General features: G+C 37.1%; 1 protein-coding gene across 1 annotated transcript in view; it reads right to left on the bottom strand.

Moving 5' to 3' along the window:
- Nucleotides 1-12,366, bottom strand: part of LOC125228482 (proton channel OtopLc) — a 52,776-nt gene extending 40,410 nt beyond the window's left edge. The window contains exon 1 of the mRNA XM_048133045.1: nt 12,128-12,366. The gene's annotated coding sequence lies outside the window, so the exon portion shown is untranslated. The remainder of the gene's footprint in view (nt 1-12,127) is intronic.
- Between the last annotated feature and the right edge of the window lie 4,329 nt (nt 12,367-16,695).

Here is a 16,695-nt window from a genome sequence, read left to right as displayed (position 1 = left end):
AAATCTTTAAAATCGAGGTTCTGCTCTCAACTCTTTCCTCCTTCAAAACTTAATCAATTGGAACGAAATTTGAGAATCTGAATAACAATGAAATAATCTATGTCGGACCGTTTAGCTTTTATGGTTAATTGTTACCAATCTTGAGTATCACACCTTTTTTTGCGCCACAACGAAAAAGGCCGTTTTTGGAAAATTTTCATTGGCTCTAGAATCTTTAAAAAGCAGAATATCAAAAAAATCAAAACGGTCCGACACAGATAAAAATAATAACAATCTGTGTTGAAAAAATCATTGCTCTATCTTCAAAAACCAGGGAGGAAATAGTCGAGATCGTTTGTATGGAGAATTGACCCCTACCGTATCGTCTTAATGTAATAAGAAAGATGGCGGGATGACCTCGACGCATTTTGCAGCGACTGGCCGGAGCAGGCGGCAAATCGTGATGAGTGGCGGAAGAAAGGGGAGGCCTTTGCCCAGCAGTGGGATACAATTATAGGCTAGGAAAAACAAAAACAAAAATTTAATAACAAAAACAACATTACTCTCTGGATCACACTTGATCGCGTATTATTCTGATGTTAAGTAGTTATTATTTTTTTTTTTACGTTTAGTGTTGTGTATAAACTTTAAATAATCTTAGAATGCCTAATGTATAAAGAAATCTGGAATTAATTAATGTGGCGATAGCCAATTACTTAGTATATTAGTTGGTTACTATTGCCGTATTTAATGTTATGTACCTGATCAGTTCGCCGATTACTTTTTACCTTTTCTATTGAATAGAAGATTACAACATAAAGTAGATTTCACTTCTCCTACACAAATCCGATCCACTTTCCTATTACCATAAAATCATGAAGCTTACAAAAGCTATCGCATAAAAACAAAAATAGCATTTTCAATCACTCCGTCATTGGACGATCATTATGCAAGTTGTTATGCAACACATTTCACTCCATAACTTCGACCACCGCATGTGGCACTTAATAGTAAAATTTATTTTATTTATTATTATTTAATAAGCAGGCAGGCAGTTAAAGAACTGATATAGCCTGTATCCAGTGATCATTGTGACAGTAATCATAGCCGAGTTGTAGATGTGATGTGCTTGTCTAGTCTATTTTTAAACTGATTCACATAAAATTCTACAATCAAACATGATATCCGTGTAATACAGTGCATTTTCCAAAAAAAACCTCTAGTGTAATACGAGCTTTCGAAAGCAACTTATCTTCCGTTCGATCGAAGTAGTCAATCTGATGCTCATATCTTACCGGATATTACAAAAACATCCTACACAGCCATGTAAACGAAAACTCGATTCTGAATTGAATAAGGTGTAGGTATCTCAATATATATATATAGTATACATATTGCCCTTTTGAGCACGCTACCGTACTCAAATATTGGCAGGGAATCGCTTTAACTGTACATTCAGCAGCGAATAGGTATATTGTAACCAAAGCGCCAAATACACCGGAACACATCTTTATTATTATGGTAAGAAAGGTGTGTTACGATATGAGCTTATAAATTGGGCTGTCACCGTATATTCGATTCTGACTGTAGGTACATTCCTCGTGTAAGGGAAAAATTGCTATTGAGTATGGATGAGATAGGAAGTTCTGAAAGTGACGGTTCGTAATGTATTTCAAACGGATTGTAACATTAGTAATTCTTGCCAGTCATGTATAAACCAGTTATATGCGCTTAGCTATTCACACTTTTTTAGGCGATTCAACCACTCAAGCTGGATAACTATTGACTGTTTTGATGAACATTTACATTGATCAAATAGAATGTTCATAAATAAAACAGGCGTTTTGTTATATTCAAATAACTAATAGTGAAATTTAAGTATTTATTTATCATATTTAAGATATCATAATCAGGAACCTAAGAAAAATTTAGAATACAAACACTGACATTTCTCCTGCCTGACTCTGATTGTTTTAAGGCCCAATTCGCATTCCATGGAACACGTTAAATATTAAAATTTAATCATAATAAAGGAACAGGATAATCCTGTTTCACGATGTTTGTTTTGATTAGACTTATGCGGAATTCGATACCTGCATTTTATAAATTTTATATCGCTCCCTTAATAGTGCGCACTGCGCAGCCGTTACAAAATACAAAAGTAAATGAATAATTAAACTGATGGTGCAGGTTACTACAATTAAACTAGGGTTACTTAAGCCGCAGCTAACGCGTAGTAGTTGAAAATATTTGCGCATGCCCGGACATACAGACCACGCCATTTTGAAACGACCTAAGCGATGTTTTCCTTTGAGTAGCTTAGACCATTTTGTAGCAGCAGAGGCGAATCACAAGGGCGCGGCAGACGACCCTCCTGGGTGAATGACCGCGCCAAAACAAAGAACACCTGTAGCCACTGCGATCGATATAGTAGCCACTATAGTATGGTGATTCTTCATCATAATCATCAAAAATAGTGAGCATTAGGCCAATGTAATGGAACATTTGACACAGAATAATACATACAACCACGCAGAAAGTTATTATTATTATATTCTCTTTATTTATCTTTCTTCTTAAGTTAGGCTACTTATAATATGATTATAAAAGTAAAATACAAAACCACATACAAAACAATACAAAATATATAAACACATTATAAAAAACCTAACCTAGGGTGCCGCCAGCAGCGGGGCAGGGCCCAAGCTGCCGGTGGTTAGGGCTGCAGAGAGAGGAACCGTCGGACTATCCGCGCTGTGTCCAAGATCACTGCCTTCTGCATCTGGCCCTTGATCCATCCACCTAGCGAGAGTCTCTCGAGATGTTGGTCGAGACTCTTCGCTATGAGACCGTTCGCTGAAACGACTATCGGGACAATGATCGTCGAATCAACATCCCACATGGCGGTTATCTCGTAAGCCAAGTCTAGGTACTTACTGGACTTGTTCTTCTCGGCTTTCACGAGATTCTCATCATGGGGGATGGTGATGTCGACGAGCACGGCCCGGCGTTGCGATCGATCTATTATGACAATGTCAGGCTTATTGGCTACAATAGTCCTGTCAGTGATAATAGATCGATCCCAATAGAGCGTGGCACGACCATTTTCGAGAACTGGCGCAGGTATGTACTTGTAGTACGGTACTTCGCGTTCCACAAGGCCGTATTGAAGAGCAAGCTGCTGGTGAATGATCCTGGCTACGAGATTATGCCTGTGCAAGTACTCACCGTTAGCTAGATGAGAACAACCGGAAATGATATGCCTGAGTGACTCTCCGGGACGGCGGCATGCCCGACAAATGTCGACCGTACCGTCCTTCAGGATATATTTCCGGTAGTTGTTCGTCATCATAACTTCGTCGGCAATTGCACAGGCAAAACCCTCGGTTTCTCCGAAGAGGTCCCCGAATCGTAACCAGTTCACCGATGCGAGCAGGTCTACATCGGGTCCCGTGAGGGCCTTGTAGAACCGCCCGTGTAACTGCTTGCTCTCCCATACCGCCCTGCGGTCCGCAGTACTTAGTACCACAGGTTTGCGCCAGTTCTCTTTCGCCAAGGAGAGCGGCGTGAGGTTTCCGTCCACTGCCACCACATCACGATGCATCCCGCACTCGTTGTTAAGGAAGTAATTCCTGAGATTGTACACCTCACGGTTGTGGAGATTTTTGGCGTTTAGGAAGCCTCGACCTCCGCTTCCGTGGGATGTACAATCTCATAACAGACGAGCGCGGGTGTAACATGCGGTGTGTGGTAAGCAGTGAGCGGACCCTCCGGTCCAGGGCGTCCAGCTCAGTCTGGGTCCACCTTAGTATGCCAAAGGAGTATGTGAGTAGAGGCATTACCCAGGCGTTAAAGGCGCGCACTTTGTTGCCTCCTGACAAAAGACTGTTAAGGACTTTTGTGAGCCGACTGAAAAAGCGCTCCTTCACCGACCGTCTAATGCCAACATCCTCAATACCCAACGACTGTGACATACCAAGGTACTTATAGGTTTCTGATTCAGAGATAGATCTGAACGACATCGTCTCAGAAAGTTGTAAATTTTCTGAATTTACAACCTCCCCCCGCTGTACATGCATAACCGCACACTTATCGACACCAAACTCCATTCTGATGGCGGTACTGAAGACTTCTGTGGTGTTCAATAGCACCATCAGGTCTTGGGTGTTCGGTGCAAATAGTTTGAGATCGTCCATGTACAGAAGGTGAGAGATGACTTCACCCTCTCTCCGAAGCCGGCAACCTAGCCCAGAATCCTTCAGCAGCGTGCTGAGGGGATTCAGAGCTATAGGCAGAACCATAATGGACTCAAACTGTCACCCTGGAATATTCCTCGCTCAATCCTTATGAAGTCCTGCGGGCCAGGGGGGTCATCCCTGCCTCCTGGTTGACGATTATTATTATTATTATTATTTATATAATTCAGGCAGGCAGTTGAAAAAACAACTGATATGGCCTGTATCCTGGTATCTTTTTCTAGGTTTATCTCATATTATTATGTTTGTCTAATTTGTTCCTACCAAATTTACAAAAAGTTTTACAGCGATGCAGGAACGAATCATGTTTTCCCTTTGTAATGTAGGTACTGCACTTCCCCTTTTGGCTAATTAGTGCTGTCACAAATTCTAGTGCTTGATGTGCATACTAGTTGTGAGCACAGAGGCACATCCAACCCTAAAAATCACCGCATATGTTGATGCGAACGAAGCCGATTTTGTCCAAAAGGAACAGTGTTGTACCACTGATTAAATAAAAAACCGTTAACTAAATATTTGAAATAGGTACAAGGTCATGTTCTTTGCAACCAAGTGGGTGCAATGGCCTAACAGAACAGATGTTCGATTCCATGCATCCTACGTAATCTATGCAACTTTGTATATAATTATGCAATACATTACATTATGAGGTAGCCTTGAGCTGCAAGTTGTCATTAAATTCTATTATCTTGTATCTTAAAATTGAGTTCATTTATCTACTTTGTTATTCATCTCACGTTATGAAAATTTAATGTGAACGTGAAAGTATAAACGTGATCCTTTATTATAAATTTACCAATAAAGAAACCTAAATCGAAATTAACACGTTCGCGGACGCTCAGTCACCTCTCTGGGACACCAATATTTTGTATGGGAATTTTTCGACTGCTATAGCATACCTGTCCTTAGACAGCTTATATTAGGGTTATTATGTGACAAGGAACGCTATAGCATTCGGATGCTATAGCATACCTGACAAAATACAGAGTTAAAATGTGATCTTATGTGACACCGTATGCTATAGCATACCGTGACACAATACTGAGTCAAAATGTGATCTTATATGACACCGTATGCTATAGCATACGATCCATAGATGGTGATACAGCAGATTCATTCTGTAGAATCATATCAAATAAAACATTTAGTATTTCTGGCTGCGGGGATGATGCCCACAAATAAAAGTATAAAGCTTGTTCACGAATACAGAGTTTTTTGGTACAAGAAGAATTGTCTAAATGTGTATCTCCTACAGACTCTTTTGGAGTACCTAACTTTCGTCAGAACTGTAGTCACCCGTTTCGTCATTGAGACTAGAATAATGTTTGTTCAAACCTGCTGTTGTATAGGTGCTAAAGGCCTTCATTTGGTGTGATGATTTCTGGGTAGAACTTATCCACTACCTCTCACTACGCGATGATTCGCCCAGCTTTATATGCTATTTTACAAGCATCTAAACCAAGTTCAAGTAGTTAAACACCAACAAAATTCACTCAAAAAGATATAATTTAACGTAAACAGTCAGTATCAACCAGAAATATGGTTTATTCACAATTATATGAGCAAAGCAATGACTAAGTACGAAGGAAATTACTCAAATAATAGGTGTAAACATGCTTCGGTTTTCTTAATTTATCGTAACCAAAATCACGGTGTATTATTATAAAACGACAGTGGACATGTTTGTTAACAAAACCGCAACACAAAAATATATATAAACTGTAAAAATAATTACTTATGATTTTTTAAACAATCCGTAAAATTGCGTTTGCGCTCGAAATTTGGCCACATTTCACGGGCCAACTCCCGGTGACACTCGCGGGGCTACTGCGCAAATTTCCATACAAAGAGGTATTCTATAGCATACGCGTCACAAAAAGGTGAACTCGATCTGTGACGCCACAGCATATTTTTTAACTGCGATAAAACTATGTAATGTTGCAGTATGCATACTATAATTCTAGTGAATGGTAGAGAAAATGTTGGTGAATAATATTATACTGTGAACAAGAAGATTACTAAGCAAACAGACGCAGAAATTCAAACCAAATAACGTATTCTATAGCATACGCGTCACCAGAAGGAGTACAAAAACGTATGCTATAGAATACGCGTCCGCGAACGTGTTAAGGATATATGTTACACTTATGTAGGTATTGCGATATTAGCCGCCTAAATCAAGGACATGAAACACGTATCATCTACATATTTTAATTGCCATTTTTTAACCCGAGCTCAATAAGAGAGCCAGGCAGGAGAAATACTGACTCTAAAAAGCCACTTTTGGTTTCCTTAGTTTGGTAATTTTGCCATCACACCCCTTCTTTTCACGTATTATGTCATGAGCTGAAAATTAATAATGATAAATGACTTCACCAGTCACCACGCACCACGTGACGACAGAGATTGCTTAAAAAAAACTTAATTAATTCTCTCATGGAGCCCGCAAGTGTAAGCCACATTTAATTAGATGACTTCCTGATGCTGAGATACTCACGAGCGATAACCGCTTGCACAGAGGGTGGCCGAGCTTAAAAATATGTATACTACTTTCAATACTTTCATACATAAATATTATTATTTCACCACCCCCTATCTTCCCGTGGGTGTCGTAGAAGGCGACTATGGGATACGGGTTAAATTGTGGCGTAGGCGAGAGGCTGGCAACCTGTCACTGCAATGTCACAGTTTCGATTTCTTTCAACCCCTTATTTGCCAAGAGTGGCACTGCAGCTTTAGTAGTTTCATGTGTTCTGCCTATCCCTTTATGGGATACAGGCGTGATTGTATGTATGTATGTATGTATAAATATTATATAGGGAGGAGCGTTTATAACACTCAATTTCTAACTAACTAAAATTAACTAACTATTTTGGCTCATTGATCCAAAGTCTTGGCCTTCGAAACGAGAGAATCTTTCTAACAGCGTGCCTGCCTAATTTCAGGTTACTCATTTTTACGACTTATGGAGAACGGCTTCCTTAAGATTTTTTTAAACTACGTCGGTGGCAAACAAGCATACGGTCCGCCTGATGGAAAGCGGTCACCGTAACCTATGGACGCCTGCAACTCAAGGAGTGTCACGTGCGCAGAAATTTGTACACTCCTTTTTGCTGTCCTGTTTGCTTCCTTAAGAATAAGTAGAATTATGTTAACGCAGTCAAACTAATAACTATTATATAGTGCATAAGTAGGGACCGACACAAATAGAAGACCACACAAGTGTTACACAACCCAACTAAAATTGCCCGGAATACACCGACTGTACAGTTCCAATTACTGATGTACCGACGGAAAGTTTCCAAAATTCTGAAATTTTCACAGGAAAACTTCGGAAACTTTCCACACTTTGTATGGACAATTGTATGGATGGAAACTTTCCATTTCATAAATTTAAATTCCCTTTTTCGTGAGTTTCGTGAATTTTTCAAGAAATTTAAGATATTTTTGGAAAGTTTCCGCAACTTGCATATCATTAGTTCCAATCCAATATAAAGTTTTCATAGAAATCACAGCCGGGTCTCCATTCTGTCTCATCCGTCTGTATGGACCCCTAGTGCCCACAGCCGCGACCTTCCTCATTTTTTCAAGGATGAAACTTTGGGACCATGTAGAGTTCGTATCGATGTTTAATGTCTGCATATTACCTAGTTCGGCTCGTCGGCCATTTTTACTAAAAGGTTTTTTTAAACACTAACTTTCCTTAAATTCTCAAGGCTGATTTTTATATATATTTATAATAGAAAAAACTGTAAGGATTTGATAATCATAATTTCCAGACCATTTCCCCCGGCTGTAACTTTTACCAGACGCTTGAAAGTCCTTTTATCTTCATTTACTTACCCTAATTTCTTAAGCTACGGCCGGCGCAAATGATTAGGCAATGATAGTTATCAATTCCTAACAGTATTTTCTAACACGTATATAATAATTTTTAAGAAAAAAAAACCGCCTTCCTTTGGGGTTCTGGTGATAAATACTTTCAAATGTTGGATTATGTTATCAATTCGTCTGTATATTTTTTAATGTTTGTTATTCGATATCTCCGTCATTTCTGAACCAATTTTCAAATTTGGATGATTCTGAAGTACTTACAGATGAGAATGATTATCAGAACGGAACTCTAACCAGGGACGGCTCACTCTTCATCAGCAGTTCCACTGCACCAAATGTCACTGTTCTGGACGTAAGTGCATGCTGTTCTTATAAAAATACCAAAGTGTGCCGTTCAGATTTGAGGAGTTCCGTTCTGACCATCATCAGCAGTTCCACTGCACCAAATGTCACTATTCTGGACGTAAGTGCATGCTGTTCTTATAAAAATACCAAAGTCACTATAAGTGTGCCGTTCAGATTTGAGGAGTTTCATTCTGACCATCATCAGGAGTTCCACTGCACCAAATGTCACTGTTCCGTACGTAAATGCATGCTGTTCCTTTAAAAACATAAAAATCACCATATTTATGCCTTTCAGATTTGAGGAGTTCCCTCGATTTCTCCAGGATTCCACCACCAGAACTGGGTTCTGAGAAAAATGGGACCAATCTGTATGCATATATATTCAATCAAAAAAAAATTCTGAATCGGTCCAGTAACGACGGAGATATCGAGGAACAAACATTAAAAAAAAAATACAGACGAATTGAGAACCCCTTCCCTTGAGATTTGGAAGGCGGTTAAAAATTAGCCTTGAGAATGTAAGGAAAGTAAGTAAGTGCATTTAAAAAAAAACTTATAGCAAAAAAAATGCCCGACGGGCCGAACAAGGTAGTATGCAGACATTAAACGTCGATACGAACTCTACATTATCCCAAAGTTTCATCCTTGAGAATTTGAGGAAGGTCTGGCGGCTTTGTTCTCTTAAGTAGTCCATAGAGACTGATGTAAGAATAGTTCTGCTAGTCATTATCATTACCATTAATCCTTCCTTGCCATTAGGTATTTATGTTCATTAGGTATAATAATATTTTCTCCGTTAATATTGTTATCTAATTCGTAATAATGCCTATGTAGGTACCTACTTAATATTATTAGCCCAATGTTCATGCTTCAGCTTAGCCTTTCCTCACAAGAAAAAAAAATCTTCACTATACAGTCGCAGTTACCGCGCCCCGCTCTTGCATCGTGGTTTGCAGGCACAACATCGCAATTATTATGCTTATTATGTCATTCGAGCCTTGAACTTCTGCTTCGTAAATCGTAATGTAATGGCATTGGACTCCGTTGTCGCGGAGTCATAAACATGTCTTTGGAACCTCGTCCGACTAAACAAATAGACTTTACTAGCGTAGACAAACATATACAGGGTGCCGCCTTTGACCTTGTTAAGTCTTGCCTTGACTTTGTTAAGTCTTAGATTTAAGAATTATTTTCTTGTAGATAATTTTTAATACAGGTAATAGATCTGGCAGCACGTCATTCCATTGCATTTAACATAATTCTTAGATGTACATTTCATTCCTGATACAAGTCTTTACATACATCGACTGTCGTATATACTATCAACTGTCAAAAAGTCGAGATTCTTATCACAGATCATTTTTGACAGTTTTCTTGTAGTTTGAAAGATTTCCAACTTTGTTTGAATGGTCCTCTATCAGCAGGTTAGTTTGATGGTAATAAGAATTTTTCAAAAAGTTTCGTCTGTTTTTTTTTTTTTGTAAAAAAAATTCTAAACCCCCAAGATTATATTTCTTTGTCCACCCGGTAGACTACAAGCATATAACTATAAATACTTAAATTCCGCAACACAGTAAAACGTGTTTTGTCTCTCCGTGCTACTCCGAAATAAATGAAGACAAAAGATGACAGGTCGATTAGAAACAGACTCTATTAGGACTATTAGTCTCCGCCGTAACTTGATAGGCGTAGCCTTGAAGGTTCCAATTCAGTAAATTATGCCAATCTACATTGATCTGAGTTGTTTGTTGGAATTTATGAAGTATTTACTAACTTACGTTTTTCGCGTAGGTTCGCGCAAGGGTTACGATGTTTAATGATTAAGAGGGCGTTGAAGCCCAGGGAATAGACATTTGAGTTGCAAAGAAAGATTTGACAAGTGTGCTGATTCTGACGTCTAAATAACATGAAAGTATTTATTTATATTTTTGATTAAAATATTGCTTGTCGAATCCTTAAGATATATCACTAGCTATTTTATACTAAAATTATTCTACTGGTATGTAGGTTAACGGTATAAAATTAAAAATCAATGTCTAAACCGAAATTGCAACGAGCGATAGCAATTTAGGTAGCAGTAATGCAGATATAGTCTGAATTCTGTCGTCGCCGTTAGTACCCTTATCCATTCCGGAAAATAGTCATATCATGAATAAGACTTTGTAAAATTCTTATTATTTAATTCCTCAAATGTAAAACGTGAGGGAACGAGCACAGATTGAATCTATCTTTTCGTGGAACAGCATCCCGTATTCATAAACTGGTTTTCTGAAGGGTAGGTGCGATCTGAATTATTAATTAAATCCTTTAAGAAAAACTTAATCAATTAATACGAATTTATCTTCCAACATAAAATGTGGTAGTTAGGACGAATAACTACTCGTACAGGAAACGCAATTGTCAGGCACAAAAAATGGCAGAGCTTTTAAAAAGGCTCGCCAGCGGCCGAAAATTCAATGAGTTATCAAAAAAACTAGACATGCCGCTTGAAGTTCACGAGCCTCGAAATATTGAACATGAAGTTCAAATATAATAAGTAGCTCTCAGTTTCTCTATCACTAATGAAGTGCCGACTAATCGGCCTTTTTTGCCGACTAGTCGCCGACTAATCGCCGACTACAAATGTGGCCGGATAGTCGGCTTTCCCGACTAGTCGGCGACTAGTCGGTACATCCCTAATAAATATGTTATACTCGTATGAGGATGTTCTGCAGATTTGAATAATCAAAAGACACGCTCACAGACGAGACAGGTGAAACTAAATGAAAGCTTATAAAAATGTAACAAGAACCAAATAAAGCCGACATGAGTACGTATTGAGTATTCAGTATTCACTCGTCACGTCACCTTGGAAGCCCAATAAGTGGCACAACGTCCCCGCTGTCTCATTCACAATGTAATCGCGACTGCTTGTCTCTATTATTAAAACTTTAATTTACAAGAGATTTGCCTGATCTGCCTGACTCGGTAGGTATCAAAAGATGATATTATATTTTATGTTTACATACAGCATTATTATGACCGGCGTATCTATTATATTTTATTCAGAAGGAAGTAATATAAATGTAAACTATTTCCGTCGGTGTCTGCATAAAACACACTAATATATGTATTTAAATAATACTAATTTTAAAAAGTTTGAGATCAGGGTTCATAGCCAACATGCCACTAGTTTACGCTCAGTAGCGAACGAAACGCCAGTGTCGCACTAACAGGAATAAGTCTGTGATAAAAAGAGGTATTGTGCCAAGTTATAGTACATACCCGTACTTTGTAAAAAAAACCCGACTTCAAAAAGGTACTAATGTTTGAAGTGCCAAATAAGATCTTGAAAGCATATTCCGATTTCCTTTTATTAGCCAAAATTGTGTCCCACTGCTGGGCAAAGGCCTCCCCTTCCTTTCTCTACTCCACACTGTTTGATGCCCACGCTTGCCAGATTAAAAGTTTAAGTTATTTTAATTAACAGCATAGGTACAACAGTACAACATTCCTCAGACAAGTGTTTACCTCCAGGAGTGGTCTAATGCCAGCATGCATCTAAGAAGTGTGTAATTCTGTAATTATATCAACGTGCGGTTAAGCCGTCGCCGCCGGAGAAACATGCCACCAAGCTAGTTATAAGAAAGTGCATTTAGCATTAAATTCAACAAGTTCTCAATGACTGGAAGCGGCTAGGCTCAGAAAGTAAATAAAAAGCTCACAATGCTTACTTTCTCATTTTCATGGGACGAAAATTGCTAGGAGGAAACTTCTATTGTGTCCGTTCAGAGTGGTCCTATTGTAAATACGCGGGCGCACAAAACATATCCTGAAAGCGTCTTTGTCAAAAATTCAAACGTCACCTTTAGAAAAAAGAACGCACTAATGGCACTTAAATTGGAATATATTATTGTTTTCTTCGCGATTAAATTGGGTTCGTTTTTTGAAATTCGTGCGAACGCGCGATCAAGTTCGCAGTCAGACGCCAACTCGCGGATAGCGCGCCGAGGTATACAAACACGCATAGCTACGCTGCAGTCTTCTATTGTGCGCCGGTGGTTGCCAGACACGCGAACCCTCTCGCCGTACCTCATAACTATAGTACTCTACATCAACGTACACCCCTCTTTCATGTTTTAGAATCATAATCTATAGATAGGTAGTTTTATTTTCCAGTAAATTATGCGTTTTATACATTCCGTGTCTAAAGAAATGCGTGTGAGATGCTAAAGTTTATACTACAGCAGCCTTAGTCAAAATGTGTAGCTTGACTAAAACGGTACCTACCTAAGCTGTTCATTAGGAACTTTTTTGGTTGGGAGATACAAGTTCCAATAGTTTAACTTTTTTGTGTATCCAAATACCAAAATACATGCAGATTTCAGGAAGTACCTACTCTAAAAAATTTGATTATCATTATGTCAGTCAGTAACGAAACTGGCTTTTAATTAAATCTAAAGTAGAAAGGTTATGCAATTAAAAATTCATTGTATAATTGACTACATTTTCGTGTATTTCACTTCACACATTACACAATTCAAACCAAACACAAGTTTTGTCTGTTCAAAAAAACCGGCCAAGAGCGTGTCGCGCCACGCTCAGTGTAGGGTTCCGTAGTTTTCCGTATTTTTCTCAAAAACTACGGAACCTATCAAGTTCAAAACAATTTACCTAGAAAGTCTTTATAAAGTTCTACTTTTGTGATTTTTTTCATATTTTTTAAACATATGGTTCAAAAGTTAGAGGGGGGGGACGCACTTTTTTTTCCTTTAGGAGAGATTATTTCCGAAAATATGAATATTATCTAAAAACAATCTTAGTAAACCCTTAATAATTTTTAAATACCTATCCAAAAATATATCACACGTTGGGGTTGGAATGAAAAAAAATACCAGCCCCCACTTTACATGTAGGGGGGGTACCCTAATAAAACATTTTTTTCCATTTTTTATTTTTGCACTTTGTTGGCGTGATTGATATACATATTGGTACCAAATTTCAGCTTTCTAGTGCTAACGGTTACTGAGATTATCCGCGGACGGACGGACGGACGGACGGACGGACAGACAGACATGGCGAAACTATAAGGGTTCCTAGTTGACTACGGAACCCTAAAAACGACATAATGCTTCGAGAAAAGCGCTGGACAGTTGGACACCTTTTATTTGCTATTGTCTCTTTGGTGCCCATGAGGCACCAATATCAATCGATGTCTAGAATCTTCAAATATGTGTATTGTTCATACCAATCTGTCTTGTGGACTGTAAACAACGAAGTACAATCAAGACTTGGGAGTAACAAACAAGTGGGTGTTACGTGGGCGACATTTTTCTCATATCGCCAGGGTGGTTGCGAAATGATTCCGAATTAGACGTTTGAACGAACATAATGCCGTACACATTTTTATAAATCTTAAATTATAAAATCTTCATCATCATTTGTAAATGCTTTATAGTTTTGGCTATTCTTTAAGATAAAAAGGCGAATTGATAGGAGTAGTCTAACGTAAGGATGTCAGAAAGAGGGTCACATTTGTAATTTTTATCCTTTGCATTTAAGGGCAATGCAGTACAGTATATACTCTATGATGTAAAAAGTTTATTGGTTTTATGAAAATACCTACCTAGATCTATTATAGAAATTTTAATTTTTTTATTTATTTGCATAAACCTTATTTCTAAATGTAAGATTATTATAGCTTTGGCGACACTAATGATGTCTCGTATCGTCCAACGCTCGAGATACTTTCTTTGCATTTGGTCTAAAAATAAGTCACTGCTGACCGCGAACTAGAAATCAATGGCCAGTGAAAGTTATTGTCATACATTAGGCACTTTAATGCTTATTATATTACTTTTTATACACTGTGTAACATGAAACCGAATAATTTTAATAGTGTACTTTTGATCACATTATAAGACTGAAATGTCATAGACATAGACAAGTTAGAGTCGGTCGGATATCGGTCCTACATCCGAGTCCGGATCGGATTATGTGAAAACGCTCTAATAGTCATACTTGTTATGGAGAATTTTTGGCCAAAAGCTGCACTTTTGGATGGAAGCAAGCCGCTTTGCATGGTGATAGTAGACATCATAGTAAACGATTTTTTCCGAGGATATCGAAATTTCATCCCTTAGAAAGCCGAGCGTAGCGAGGTGTTTTATGAAAATTAAAAAAATTCTATCTTTTTATTGTATTGTCCGATTTTGACAAAACGTATCTCAAATGAAAGGTATTGATTTGTGTAATTTAAAAAAAAATACAAAGAAAAAAAATTTGAAAGAAAAGTAAGAAAAAAATAAAAAAAGAAAATTTACGTCTCGCACTGAATAACTTCAAAGAATGACAGACAAAATGTACAATGTCGATATACGAGTTTTTTTTAATCGAAGACAGATAAATTTTTAGTTGAAAACTGAAGACCGCATCGAAATCGGATTAGCATTTTTTAAGATACAAGTTGCCAAAGTTGGGAAAGATCGCTTTATATGGCCACTTTGAAATTCCTTTGCCAGAAAGTGAGAAATAATATGTTTTTCTGAAACAGAAAAATACATAGTAACAGTACACATCAAAATAAAATTAAAAATTCCGAGAATATTATAATTTCATCCCTTAGAACGACGAGCGTAGCGAGGTCGGTTACGAAAACCGAAAAAAAATCTCATTTTTTTGTACGTCGTCCGATTTTGACAAAACATATTTCATTTGAAAGGTATTGCTTTATGTAACTTAAAAAAAATATTGAAAAAAATTGGAAAAAAAATGTAAGATTTTTTAAAAAAAAACTTTAATTTTCGTATCACTCTGAATAACCGCAAAAAACGGTAGACACGGTGTATAATTTCGATATATGATTTTTTTAAATTAAAGACAAATAAATGCATGATTATAAACTAAAAACCGAATCGAAATCGAATCAGTAGTTTTTAAGATGCAAGTTGTCAAAGTTGGCTTAGTTTGTTTATATGGTCGCTTATAAATTCCTTAGGCAGAAAGTCAGAAACATTATATTTTTCTTACAGTTAAAAGTATGCATAGGTAATAGACATCATTATAAACATTTTTTTACAAGGATATAAAAATTTCATTCCTTAGAAACCCTTAGAAAGACGATCCAATAAAAAAAACTGCCTTTTTTTGTTTTTCGTAACAGACATCGCTACGCTCGGCTTTCCAAGGGATGATTTTTTTATATCCTCGTAAAAAATTGTTTATTACGATGTCTATTACCTATGCATACTTTTAACTGTAAGAAAAATATAATGTTTCTGACTTTCTGCCTAAGGAATTTATAAGCGACCATATAAACAAACTAAGCCAACTTTGACAACTTGCATCTTAAAAACTACAGATTCGATTTCGATTCGGTTTTTAGTTTATAATCATGCATTTATTTGTCTTTAATTTTAAAAAATCATATATCGAAATTATACACCGTGTCTACCGTTTTTTGCGGTTATTCAGTGTGATACGAAAATTAAGGTTTTCTTTTTAAAAATCTTACATTTTTTTCCCAATTTTTTTCAATATTTTTTTTTAAGTTACATAAAGCAATACCTTTCAAATGAAACATGTTTTGTCAAAATCGGACGACGTACAAAAAAATGAGATTTTTTTTTCGGTTTTCGTAACCGACCTCGCTACGCTCGTCGTTCTAAGGGATGAAATTATAATATTCTCGGAATTTTTAATTTTATTTTGATGTGTACTGTTACTTTGTATTTTCTGTTTCAGAAAAACATATTATTTCTGACTTTCTGGCAAAGGAATTTCAAAGTGGCCATATAAAGCGATCTTTCCCAACTTTGGCAACTTGTATCTTAAAAAATGCTAATCTGATTTCGATGCGGTCTTCAGTTTTTAACTAAAAATTTATCTGTCTTCGATTAAAAAAAAACTCATATATCGACATTGTACATTTTGTCTGTCATTCTTTGAAGTTATTCAGTGCGAGACGTAAATTTTCTTTTTTTCTTTTTTTCTTACTTTTTTTTCAATTTTTTTTTCTTTGTATTTTTTTTTTAAATTACACAAATCAATACCTTTCATTTGAGATACGTTTTGTCAAAATCGGACGATACAATAAAAAGATAGATTTTTTTTAATTTTCATAAAACACCTCGCTACGCTCGGCTTCCTAAGGGATGAAATTTCGATATCCTCGGAAAAAATCGTTTACTATGATGTCTACTATCACCATGCAAAGCGGCTTGCTTCCATCCAAAAGTGCAGCTTTTTTTTCATAACTAGTATGACTATAAGGCAATACCGAAATGAATTCGCTTTACCCACA

The sequence above is a fragment of the Leguminivora glycinivorella genome, chromosome 8 (assembly GCF_023078275.1).
Source record: "Leguminivora glycinivorella isolate SPB_JAAS2020 chromosome 8, LegGlyc_1.1, whole genome shotgun sequence".
Taxonomy (NCBI): domain Eukaryota; kingdom Metazoa; phylum Arthropoda; class Insecta; order Lepidoptera; family Tortricidae; genus Leguminivora; species Leguminivora glycinivorella.
This window is presented reverse-complemented; position numbering and strand designations above follow the sequence as displayed.